The sequence below is a fragment of the Equus caballus genome, chromosome 21, assembly GCF_041296265.1.
Source record: "Equus caballus isolate H_3958 breed thoroughbred chromosome 21, TB-T2T, whole genome shotgun sequence".
Classification (NCBI taxonomy): Eukaryota; Metazoa; Chordata; class Mammalia; order Perissodactyla; family Equidae; genus Equus; species Equus caballus.
In genome coordinates, this window is record NC_091704.1 from 32,352,649 (window position 1) to 32,365,105 (window position 12,457).

Below are 12,457 nucleotides of genomic sequence, written 5' to 3' on the forward strand. Positions count from 1 at the left end.
AAACATTTTTACCCTCCTTAAAACATATTTCCTTAGGTTCTCTCATGCACTCAGCTTTAGTTCTGGCAGCACTTTTTGTCACAGAAATCATGAAATGAAAATAAAAAAATGGGATTCAGGTTAGGAAGGATGGGAGGCCAAGGAGGAAGAGAGAGGTAGACTGTTTTCCAAAAATATATAGACATTTCTGCCTCATGACTCTTAGATGCAGAGTTTAGCTAAAAGCTATCTCTAGCTTTGTACGGCTGGTCCCCAGCATGAGATAGTGGGGTGATTGTTCTCCCCAGATAATCTGTAGCCATAAAATAACCGGCCTTAGAATTGTCTCCATTCCTGTGCTGCTCAAAGTGAAGTCCAAGGGCTGGCAGCCTGAGCAGCAACTGGGAGCTGGTAGGAAGCGCAGAATCCCAGCCCCGCTGAGAAGAATCGACACTTCAACAGGATTCCCAGGTGAGCCCTATGCACAACAGCGTTTGAGAAGCACTGGTCTAGAGAACGTCCTACTTCACAGATGTGGAAACTGAGGCCCAGACAGGGTGAGGAACGTGACCTAGATGTCTTCCTTTGTGATAGGCATGTAGAGATGACTTTATTTCCCTGTAACTGAACCCGGCTTTTGAGCCCAGACTTCTGCTCTGTGGAAGAAATCTTCCTCTTGCCCAGAGTAACTTGGCAGTTCTGGATGTTTTCAGTCCTATTCGGGTAAACAGTTAACTCAGGATTGTCCCTCACTCTTTTCTCCTGCCCTTCTATGCAGGGGTGGCCAAGTCCCCAGGGGGGTCTCGTCTTCAGATCTGGAAGGGCAAGGAAGGGCTACCATGGATTATTGTGCCATTTGCCTGTCACATGGTACCTGGATCCAGAGGCAAGTGAAGCTGAAAGTCCTTCCTTCTGCTCACCTTTCCAAGTTAGAGCTCTTGGCAGGCAGCTTCTGCATAAAGAAGAGGTGTCTTCATTAATTCACACAGATGCCGGGACAGGACGACCTAGCCGAGGCCCTGCGTCAGGGCTGTTTGGTCCATGGTGGTGCTCAGTAGAGACCAGCACGAACAGAGAAACCTCATCTCCTTGTGTGTCAGCTGAATGGCCTCGCAAGGGCTGGCTGACTCATCAGAGAAGCCGTGGGGGCTGTGCAAAATTCAAAATTCAATGATCTTAGGGCCAGAGAAATTATAGATGTGAAAAAATGCAGGTTTCTCTTTGGATTTTGTATTTCTTTGCTTCTTAAGATACATAAATGTCTTTTTCAAGGGACCTTAATCAAGTGATAATCCTGAGTGAGTCTCAATCTCTTTGAGCAGACAGAAGAATTAGGAAATTTATAATTTGACCTTAGAGGGTAGAGGTCATCTCCTTAAAGTTATTATGACCACTATGTGGCACCTACAAGGAGGATTAAATACATCCTACCAGGGTCTCGTGCCCCTGCCCAGGTCATCCGGGCCCCAGTTTGGTCTAATGCAGCCGTAAGCAAGCTGAGAAGGTCAGGCCTAAATAGTAAGTGGGGTGATATAGTAGTTTCTTTAGTGGAATTAGGAAGATTTGGAATCAAATATAAAAATGTTCAAGGACTTCAAGCAATAATATTGATATTTTACATTAAGGTATATGAAAATATCTTATGTTCCATGTGCTTATAACATTTAAGAGAACTGGGCCTATTAGAATGAAAGATAACCTTTATAACTCCAATTTGAAAGCATAGTTGAGTTATTAATTTTAATTTGTTATTTTTAAGGAAAAAAATCTTCCTGTTCTGCATAGTACTAGAACAATTAAGATAACTTAAATTCACCATATTTAAGTTTAAGTAATTCTTATAAATCTAATAAATTGAAGTGGAAATAAAGTGAAAAATCCCTTAAGTAGAAATAAACACGTTAAAATATAAATGTCATTTGAAATATTGAATGTGTTTAACTTTGTAAATGGAACCAAATATTAAACAGAGATCTCCTAAAAAGTGCTTGCCCAAATAACAATATTTGCAAGACTGGCAAGCTTTATTCACAAGCCGCACTTAAAAGCTAAAGATGGAACAAGGTTTTTAAACTTGTCACCTTAATACATTAGATGTTAATTTAAAAACAGCAAAGCAGACCTCAGAATAGTGTCATCACTGCAAGACCACGGTTAGGGACACTAAAAACTCAGAGTTTCAGTGAGCAGGGCTCTGTTCTGTTGCTAAGGCCCTTGCTTCTATCAGGGGTAGAGCCGCACACCCTGACCCCAGGAGACACTTCCCAGGAGAGCTCCCAGTGCTCTCCATGTGGGGTGGGAGGGATCTCCTACAGCTGCCCATGGCCCCTGTCCCTAGACACCTCGTTCAGCCCTTCTTGTTCTACTGCTCCCACACAGTGGTGGGCAGGAGCTTCTCTAGTGGCCCAGCATCTCCTGCGCTACATCCGGGCAGCAAAGCCCAGGCCCCCTCCACCCTGGCACCCTCCTGACCTGGTGTCTTTCCCTCACCTTCACTGCCAGGGTTTAAACTCAGGAGAGAGAAGGGTTCTCACCACCTTTCTCAGGGAGCGACACACGCAGCCCACTCTCTACCTCTCCTCCCCTCAGAGGGAAGATTCTCCCCCAGGAAGGGGGGAACTCTACTTCTGCATCTAGTCTCTTTCCATCTACTGTTTTATGCTGTAGGCTCTTTTTTTTCAGGTTCTGGGTAGTGACAGATTGTATTTTCCAAAATGGCCACAATATCTCTCATTTCACAGGCTCGTCTCCCGTGTGATCTTCCCACTCTCTCATCAAGAGGTGGAGTCTAACTTGTGTCCTTTGATTCTGGGTAAGTTAGTGAGGTGCTTTGATAATAGAGTATAGTGGAAATGATGCTGGATTATTTCTCTAACTCATAATAGGTGATGCAAATGCTTCTTTGTTCACTGGAGCTCACACGTGTTTGAAGTCCTGAACTGCCCTATGAGAAGTGTGACCACCCTGACCCACGCCACATGGAAAGTCCATGTGCAGGTGCCCTGGTCTCCTGGAAGGGCAGGGCAGGGTTATCATGTACTATTGAGTTTTCCCAACTGTATTAGTTTGCTAGGACTGCAGTAAAAAAGTACCACAGACTCGGTGGCTCAAGCAACAGAAATTTATATTCTCACAATTCAGGAGGCTAGAAGTCTGAGATCAAGATATCGGAAGGGTTGGTTTCTTTTGAGGGCCATGAAGCAAGGTTCTATTTTAGGCCTTTCTCCTTGGCTTGCAGATGGCTGTCTTCTCCCTGAGTCTTCACTCTGTATGTGTCTGTGTTCAAAATTTCCTCTTCTTATAAGAACACCAGTCCTACTGGATTAGAGCCCAACTGGGAGACCTTATTTTAACTTAATTACCTCTGTAAAGACCCTATCTCCAAACACTGTTGTATTCTGAGGTACTAAGGGTTAGGACTTCAACATGAATTTGAGGAAAACACAATTCAGCCCATAACCGGACCCATGAGCATAATAAATACTTATCATTTTATGTCATTAAGTTTGCGATGATTTGTTACATAGCAATGGTAACCAGAACATAGGCCTTGGTATTCAAAGTAAATTTTGAATTTTTAGACTCAAAAAGTGTTTGCCGTTTCAAGTAACCTTTCAACACTTGTGTTTACTACAAATTTAAAACATTCATTGAGAAACCCAATTGATTCTTCTGTTCCAAGTTGTATCCACTCTCATTAACTGAATGGGGCAACAAGAAAACACATGCTAAAGAAAAACTCAGTTATTATCTCAAAAGAATGTCTGGCTACACATTCACCCATCAATATTCATGGAGATTCTACGTTAGCCAGATACTACTATGTTGTCACCAAATGTAAGAGGTCACTGCTCCAGGAAGCTTACTATCCAATGGGAAAGAAAGACACTGATTAGTCAATTATGAAGTTAATATACAAGTACTGAGGAGTGGTACATGGTGCCGTGAAGGCATGTGGTAGGGATTTGACCTAGTCCAGAGGTCAGAGAAGACTGATGCTGTGGTGGCAGGCAACATGGCTCAAAAGCAGGATGGAAACAAAGCCTCTGTAGTTGGAGCCCAGAGAGCTGGTAGGACCCTGCAGGAAAGGTGGGAAGGACCCAGACCCCTGCAGGAACTTGCAGGCCATCCAAAGCAGCCATCCACTGAAGGAAATTTGGGTCGGGGCAGAAGAGAGGGTTGTGGTAACATGGTCAGTGCACTCCATGCATGCTGAGTCACTTTGATAGAGTATGGATTGGAGAAAGGGAAATCAGTTAAGAGGCTTTACTCAAGATGAGAGACGAAATACGTAAGATGAGAGATGATGCCCACTTTCTTCGGGGGTGGTGGTAATGATGAAAAAATGGACACATCAAAAAATATATGTCTAGGAGGCAAAATCAACAGGACTTGGTGATGGGTCGGCTATGGTTGGTACAGGAAAGACAGCTCATCAAGAATGACTCTTGCCTTTCTGCTCTTTTATCTGGGTAGATGATGGTATCATTTATTAAGCTAGAGACCACTGAACCAGGTTTAGGGAGGAGAATCATCAGTTCAGTCTAGAACTACACTGCCCCACATGGTAGCCTTTAAACACATGTGGCTATTTAAATTCAAGTTAATTAAAATTAAATAGAATTAAAAATTCAGCCCCTCAGTCACACTTGCCACATCTTAAGTGCTCGACAGACACATGTGGCTAGTGGCTGCCATAATGGACGGTGCAGACATAGAATATTTCCATCATCATAGAACATCTATTGGACAGCACCAGGTCTAGAGAGATTGAATTTGAGAAGCCTTGGAGACATCCAGGAGGCGCTGTCACGTCAACAGTTTATTACGTTGTTCTGGAGCTCAGTGGAGAGTTCTAGCTGGAAAACTAAATTCCATCCACTCATTTTATCAAATATTCATTGAGACCTTAATATGTTTCATTCACTGCTATGTCTCTGGTATCTAGAATAGTAACTGTCACAATGTCTCACGGAGCTCACCCTCTAGGAGGCATGGACAGATGATAAATAACAAATACCAGACGGCAACATGTGCTAAGAAGGAAATTAAGGTAGGGTAGGTGGGATCAAGGGTGAGAAGGGGTATGGAGCTATTTTGGTTTTAGTGATCAGGGAAGTTCTCTCTGATAGGGTGACATTTGAACTGAGACCTGGAAGAAGTGAGATAGAGCCAAGGCAGAAGGAAGGAGGGTGTTCGTGGTTCACCTGCCCATGGAGGGTTTTGGGTCTTGGGCCTGAGTGAGATGTCCTGGAAGAAGGCGTGGGCTGAGAGGAAGAAAGAGCTTGCTCACTGATTGGGTAAGAAAGGCCAAACCTGCAGAGGAGACAGAGAAGAGGCAGGAGGAAAACGAGGAGAAGCTTGGGTCATGGAAGCCAAGGAAGGAGAATGTCCTGAGAGGGATGGTGTGCCAACACCTCTGCCGCTCCGCTGTGGGTTGAAGGTGCCCTGGGCCTGAGTGACACAGAGCCAATGGTGATGTTGGCTACTGCTGCTTTGTTAGTAACAGTGTGAGTATGTGTGTGTTTGTCTGTGTGTGTGTGTAGGTCTGTGTTTGTGAGTGACTCCAGACTGGGATGGGTTGAGGAGTGTGTGGTGGGTAAGGAAAGCCAGACCTGAGTCCAGACAATTCTGGAAGAAACACAGACATGAAAGTAGGGAAAGGAGCGTCTGGGGCTCAGGGCAGAGTCCCAACCAGACACCAGGTCTGTCTTCACCTCCCGTCAGTTTCACAGTGTCTGTTTCAAGTTACAACTACGGCCAGTAGGACTCAGAGGGGAGGGAATGTGCTTGTCCCTCCAAGTCATTCCTCCGAGTTAGAAAACAAGAGCAGTAGGGGCAAATGTGGAAATGTTGCCCAGAGGGGAGAGGAGGCAAGGACTAGGGGTCATCTGAGATGCTGCACATTTATCACTCCATTCAGTCATTCATTCAACAAATCACTGGCAGAGTTTCTAACTACATCTATGGAACAAACAATAGTAATAATAGTACTTACTGAGCATTACCACGTGCCAGGCTCTGTTCTGAGCACATATAACTCATCTAATCTTCACAACAACCCTGTGAGGAGGATGTCATCATTAACCCATTTTACAAATGAGCAGACCTAGGCACAGAGAGGTTAAGTGACTTGCCCAATGTCCCACATCAAGTAACTTGTTAAGCTAGAATTCAAACCCCATTAAGAACAGGATGCTGTGAGGAGGCATTGAAGGACAGGTACCATCCATTCACCTGCTCAGCAAGCACTTATTAAGTACCTACCATTGCTAAGTGCTGGGACCACAAGGATAAACTGAACCTAGTTCTTCACCTCCCATGGCATACAGTTTGGTGAGGAAAACTGATGCTTAAACAGGCACCAAAATACAGTGCGATAAATGTCACAGAGGGGAAGAGCGCAGTGTTGTGGGGATGCCACACCCAGCTCAGGGAAGGCTTTTCCAAGGAAGAGATGGAGAATAAACCGAATTCTGAAGGAGGTGTGCAGTTGGCTTACAAGGTCGGGGGCAGGAGGGAATATAAAGGGAGCAGAATAAAAGCCACATCCAGGGGCCGGCCCAGTGGCGCAGCAGTTAAGTTTGCACATTCTGCTTCAGTGGCCTGGGGTTCACCAGTTCAGATCCCGGGTGCAGACATAGCACCACTTGGCAAGCCATGCTGTGGTAGGCATCCCACGTATAAAGTAGAGGAAGATGGGCACAGATGTTAGCTCAGGGCCAGTCTTACTCAGCAAAAAGAGGAGGATTGGCAGTAGATGTTAGCTCAGGGCTAATCTTCCTCAAAAAGAAGAAAATATGTAAAAGCCACATCCAGGTTGACAGAACAGCTTGGCCTGAGGCTGGTGGAGAAGGAGAGGAGGGAAAAGTCCAGAACTCAGGTGCTCTTTAAGGAGATTAGGCGTTGAAGTTCCAACTCAGCTAGTAGTTAGGGGGCCGCTGAGGGTGACAGGAGGTCTAGTTATCAGGTGGGGAAGTAGTGGCACCAGAGGTAGTGAGTGAAGTGCTAAAGACAGACCTTGGCTGCTTCACAGTGACAAAGATTCTCTCCGTGACCAAACTCTAGCCAGGCTCCTCTGAGCCCTCTTCTCAACTAGGCCTCAGCCTTGGCTAAAGACTTGAACAGACACTGACATAGTTTCTAACAGCTCGAGGCCACATCCCTAGGATGACCTTAGCCCCCTTAAAGGGCCTCCTGAGAAAACTCAAGGCTGCCGAAAGAATCGACTGTTCCAGCCAATACCTCAGCCACCCTTTTTTAGAGCTTTTACTGAAAAGGGCTTGCGACTGTGACTCCTTCCTCTGTCTCTTTGAGGTAGACATGTGTCTCCTACAACTCAGGAGTGTCTTCCCAAGGACATGAAAGCCAGTCCTTGAAATGTCATCATCAGACGTCTCCCAGTCTCTGTGAGAGGATAGAATCCTAACTTTGATCAGCACCATCGAACAGACACAGCTGGCCTAATCGCATTTACACTGTTCAACCCTCTGCAATTTTTCACTTCCCTGACTCTACTGAGCCCTGCTCACCCCCGCCTATCCTCTCATTCTCTCATTAAGACTCCCAGTCACCTCTGTACAGATCGAAGTTGAGTTCCGTTCACACTAGACGCTTTTCTCTACTGCAATAGTTATTACTGATTCACACGTGTCATTACTACTTTAACTAGTGTCCAGCTTTGTTTATCTCTGAAAACGGTTCAACTCAAAACGAAATGAGAAATCACCAAGCTCACTGGGCAGCATTATTTTAGCTTGTGTACGGCTGCATACAGCCCGAGTACCTGCTCACACAACCCCTAAGGCCTGAAGCACAGAGGCCGTGCACACTGGGCCATTCACCACGCTCTTTCGACCTCCTTGGCCTGACACGGCCAGTTATACCTCTGTGCAGAACAAGAAACTGCTGACTCTCTGAAAACAGAGCGCGTTTATAAACAGGAAGCTGAGTGTGTGACCACAGACATTCGGCATCTGATAGCAATTGCTGAATGTGGCAAAAAAAAAAAAAGTTTGAATTAAAAAAAAAAGTCTGTGCCACTAAATTAGAACTCTCTAGCTCATGGAAATACAATCCTACTATTGATCATTTATTAAATACTTAAATAAGGGGAGCTCTTATTTGGTCAGACCAAGCTGGTGAGTCAGGCAGGCTGCAAATATTGATTGAATTCCTTGGAGTGTGTGGTTTTCCCTTTTTCTTTCTCCTCCCTCCCCAAGCAGAGCAAAAAGGCTCAATGGTGAGGGTTTCGTGGCTGGACAGAAGGTATTTGTTTCCTTTTGGGTCCTGACAGGCGGCGCGCTCCTCGCAGGGGCTCTGTGCTCTCGCGAGCGAGCACAGTCTCCAGCGGGAGAGATGCACAGACACTGGAAGCTCCAAACCCTGCCCGCAGCGATGCCCACAAAGCGCCTAGCAGCTGGTGCTGAAGTTAAAGTGGAGAAGTGCTGGGATCAAGCACAGCACAGCAGGTCAGAGGACTTGCGCTTCTCTGCTTTCAGCAGGAGGGAGCCGCTCATTTTCCCTGATTCATTGTTGTTGCCGTGGGGATGGGTCTCAAGCAAACTGACCCAAGAAGGCTGAATTCAATGGCCAAGGAAAGAACCAGGTGACTGTCCCTGAAAGGCCTTCTGGGAATTGGCACCATTGCCACCTTTGTCATCAGGGCAAAGGTACCCGAGCGATGTTTGGAATGTCTCCACTTCCCGTCTGTGAAATCAGCTTGTGGATAAGAACAACACAGTGCCTGGTACATGTGAAGTTCTCAGCAGGCAGCAGCTAAGGGCTTTATGTGCACAGTTTTGTTTAGTCTGCACAATAACAATAATAATAGGAGATAAGTGTCAGCAGCCCTATTGGGATAATAACATCCCTCGGGAACCAGCGAGCAGCCAAGTCAGGCCTGTGAGCCCAGTGGGCCTGCTTTCAGAGCCCAGCCATTTGCCCACCTCACTGCTGAAGCTCTAGAGCAGGCTGTCCCCCCTACTTTATATCTGCACTGTAACTAGAAGTCCTGATCGTCGGCTATTACCTACAAAGGAACCCTCGTTTGGTAGGTCTTCAGCTGCCCACGGAGGAGCAGAGAGCCCTTGTCCTTCTATTATTTACAAAGAAAATGCTGTGTGGATTCGCAGCAGCAGTGGGTGTGTCCGAGTGCCTTGGACAACACATTAATATTGACATTCATAACAATGAACTTTTATAGCGTATATATTGTATGCTGAATAGTGTGTATTATTAGCTCCATTTTACAGATGAGGAATCTTGAGGCTCAGAAACGCTACATTGGATTTCAACACAAGCAGCAGACTCCAGAGCCCCTGCTCTCAACCATTTTGCTACGCTGTGAAAGAGCTACGCCTGGAACACTGGGGTTTTACTTATATAAGGAGCAGCCTGCTACTTCTTCTGTTTCATTAAAGCCTGAAGAAAGGGCTCCGTGAGCGATGACGATCACTGTCCACTAAGATTGGAGTTGTCAGAAGCAGCCCCTGGCATGCCTTCCTCTGCAAGTGATTAAAAAGGAAGTGCTCCCATGGGAGTCCAGCGAAGTGTGTGGGAGACAGACAGGAAGGAGGAGCAAGCCAAGCAGAGGGGCGATGTCAGTCGAGGTCCTGAGGAGGGAGCCTTGGCAGGGCCGGTACAGGACTGCGATGCGTCGTGTGCGGGTGGTGCACCCCAGGGGCTGCGGCACCCACTTATTATCAGGTTTAGCTCCTCCGAGTCACAGCAAACTCCATCTCGCAGAAACAGCATGGAAGTGTCTCTCCCCTATAACAAAGCCTGAGACAAGCAATCCGTTGTAGTAGGAGTTCACAAACCATGTGCCACACCAAAGCTGACCCTGCCCCTGTTTGTGTAAGCCTCTGAGCTAAAAATTCTTTTTATATTTTTCAGTAGTTGAAAATAAATCAAAAGAAGTATGCTATTTTGTGACGTGAAAATTACAAGAGATTCGATTTCAGTGTCCATAACGTTTTATTGAAACACATATTGGAACTCATTCATGACGTGTTATCTATGGCTATTTAAACTCTAACATGGAGTTGTTGACCAGTTGTGACAGAGATAGTACGGTCTGCAAAGCTGGAAATATCCACCACCTGACCCTTTACAGAATGCTTGCTGACTCGTTCTGTAACATCAAGGAACCAGGATTCTTCTGTTTTGTTGATCTGCCATCCTCAACATATGCTATCGCCTCATGGCCTAAGATGGCTACTCAAGCTCCAGCCACTGGGTCTGCATTCCAGCCAGTGCAAAAGAGAACAAAGAAAAGTTCATTTCCTTCCTTTAAGAAAACTTGTGAGAATCACACTCTTTATTTCTGCTTTGTCTGGCCAGAAGTTAGTCTCCTCACCGTATCTGGGTGTAAAACCCTATTTTAAGAGGCTATGAACCCAGCAAAAGAAGTGGGATTTCATTAGTCATGAAAAAAAGAGGAAAATGTATGTCAGGGGACAATTGACAGTTCTGCCTCACCTTGAGACAGTTTGGAAACAAGGGAATTTGAAAGAGCAGTATATCATTATAGTACAAGGCACGAGGTAAACCAAATTGCTCTAACTTTTTACATTGTTGATGCAAAATAACCAATAACCATTCTATAGATAGGAGAGATAAGGTGAGTTTTACTTAAGCCAGAGTGAGGATGATAACTGGGGAGGCCTTTTCCAGAAAGGAAGAAAGTGTCCTGGAGAAGCATGCTTTTCGGTATAGTTTATACCTCTTAGAACAGAGATTATACGGTAAACACACCCGGGATACACACTCATCCATTTCAAAGGGGTATTCAGTTGCAAATTATCATGACTCTGATGTCGGAAGGGAAACTTATTTTAGGAGTACTAATACAGGCGTTACCAATAGGGTGATAGGGCGTTACCAATAGGGTGTTACCGGCTTTGTAGAAGAGGAAGTATGCATTCCTATTTTAAGAGAGGGCATTGTTATTTTAATTGTTAAAGCAGATGCACAATGTATGTTTAATAGGCCGTAAGTCAAGCTTTTTAGTTCAAGCTGAATCAGTTTTGAACCCAAATATTTACCCCATATATCTCAATATGTGAAAAACCTCCTGTCAGCATATAAGTAATATTTCTTCTCTCCTTACCAATATTCATTTCCCTTAGTCCTTAACATGGTGTAGCAAATTGGTTAAGTACCCTATCTTCCTTTCTTCTAGCCAGCTCTTTATTCCTACCAAAGAGAATGTATCCTTCCCAAAAACTTTATTTATTGTAAAAATAACATATCCTCAGGAAAGAAATGTGAGAGTTCTTTGGAGAAATGACTCAATCCAAGTCTAGGACAGAAAATCTGCAAGGTGAGCCTGCAGTATCTTTTCACAGCAGAAAACAAGGAAGTTATCAAGAATTCTGGGGCCACGAACACAGGATTCAGGAGCCGCCTTGAAGGGTGCCCACTGCCAAGAGAGGGAATAATTTGAGCGTCAATAAGAATACCTCAAATGGATTAAAACACATCAAATATGTTTGAATCCATGACTTAGTTCACAATGAAAAAATAGCATTTGTCATCTTCACAGGGACTAGGGAACCAATTCGTTATTCTGAAAACTGTAAAGAATCAAGCATTTAACCTGTCTTTTCTGTATTGTTCCTCAGGGTAACCAAATAGTTGATAAAGGAAAATGTCTCTTTATAGAATTATTTCAGCTAATAAATAAAGAGTGATAGAATGTCACCATTTTGCGAACCTCTAAGCAAATAATGAATCTCGGCAATGCTTCTCAACAGCTGCTAACACCGTACAAAGAGAGAGAACCAGACATTATGTGTCTCCTGGTGGAAGCACACCCCATTTCCATGAAGTATGGTTGCCAAAATTTGACCCTAAATCTGGTTAAGTCTCTGGACTTAGCCACTAACCAGCCTCAGGGAGAGGCTATGAGGTGACAGAGGACTCCAGATAGAACCCTGGGACCATTCCCTTTGAAGGAATAGGTAAAAGAAGGACAAATCTGAAGGGTACTTAGAAAAGAACAGAGAAGTAGGAGAAGAATTCAGGAGTACAGTGTCATGGAAGCCAAGAGAAGATAGTGTTTTAGGAAGAAGGAAGAGATAACATAAAATGTTGCAGAGAGGTTGGGAAAGATAAGAGCTGAAGAATGTCCAGCTGGACTTAGCAACGAGAAGGTCATTTGTGGCTTTGATGAGAAAGTTACAGCATAATAGTGGGCACAGAAGTCAGTTACCAGTGAGCTGATGAATGAGAGGGAGATGAGGCAGAGGAGAGAGGCAGGTGGAGGACTCCAAAATTTGGTAATGGAGATAGAGACGATATTAGTGTCTTAGGGCTGCTGGAACAAAGAACCACAAACTGAGTGGTTCAAACAACAGTAATTTATTGTCTCATGGTTCTGGAGGCTAGAAGTCTGCGATCAAGGTGTCAACAGGGTTGGTTTCTTCTGAGAGCTGTGAGGGAGAAATCGGTTCCACACCTCCCGCCTAGCTGC